Raw genomic sequence first — 1,136 nt, 5'->3', positions numbered from 1 at the left:
TGACCAAAGGGAAAAAGTGTCCTTGCAAGAGAGATCCAAGTTCTACAGTCAGAAATAAGTGTTCACTCTTGGGGCCATCTCTTATTTAATGGGTATTTAATTTTTTTAAATCAAATTATTATAATGGTCACTTTCAGCCCCTAATGTATGTTGCTGCTTAAATAAAAATTATGAAAAGTTTGGTGTGTGAGTCTTTAACACTGACAGTTCGAAAGGAAAATGCTTAGTGGATGAGCGTAACATCTAGAAAAATACCGGCAGACACTTGGTGAAAACCAAAAGGCTTACCCTTTGGACACTACTCAGAATCCCTTTCCTAGCCCTGGCAGAGAACCACTCAAGAACTCAGGGGTGTGGGAATAAACATGTAAGTCAGGCTTCTGATGGCAGAAATGAATTTTATAGACCTATTTTAGGCAGCATAATTTGAGCATGACTGCTCCTTGGCACTCTGCCTCTTATTAATCAATATTTTCCATCCTTTCACTACCAACTTAATCAAAAAAGATTTTTCCCCCAGAGAAACTTTAGTTTTGTACACATACTTCAGGCAAATTAAAAAGTACCAAGTACTACAGGAAACATTTGTCTGCTTACCATCTGAATAAACAGCTAACATTTTAAAAGTTTTTATCTTCACTTGCCTTATTTTTCTGTATTACTTCCTTACCCCAATGCAAACCACAAATTTAAATGTTTTAATTTTCCTCATATTTACTCATAAACACAGTATTCCTTTGGAGACACTGTCATCTTGTATTCCATCAAGGCAGTAACCATTTATCTAGACTCATATTGATGACACTTCTGTATTTGCTGCAACGGTGCAGAGACACATCCTGGTGTCTTTCAGCACAATGCAAGAGCCTCCAAGGGACCTACACCCCAAAAACTTCCCACAGAGCATATGGAAAGCTAGTCCAAAAATTGCTTTCCAGATCAGGTTCCACATAAGCATTTTCATAAATCTACCTGGCCCTTGCAATCAGTGGCAAGCCCCTTCTTTCCCATTTAACTTCTCACTGTACAGAAGGCAACTCTCACCCTGGATCTTAGTGTAGAAAGCCTCATCTAAAAACCTTTAATGAATTTGGGGAATGCCAAGTGAGAGGACAATTTGAAACACTGGTCAATAT

The sequence above is a fragment of the Talpa europaea genome, assembly GCF_964194135.1.
Source record: "Talpa europaea genome assembly, chromosome: 2".
Lineage (NCBI taxonomy): Eukaryota > Metazoa > Chordata > Mammalia > Eulipotyphla > Talpidae > Talpa > Talpa europaea.
This window is presented reverse-complemented; position numbering follows the sequence as displayed.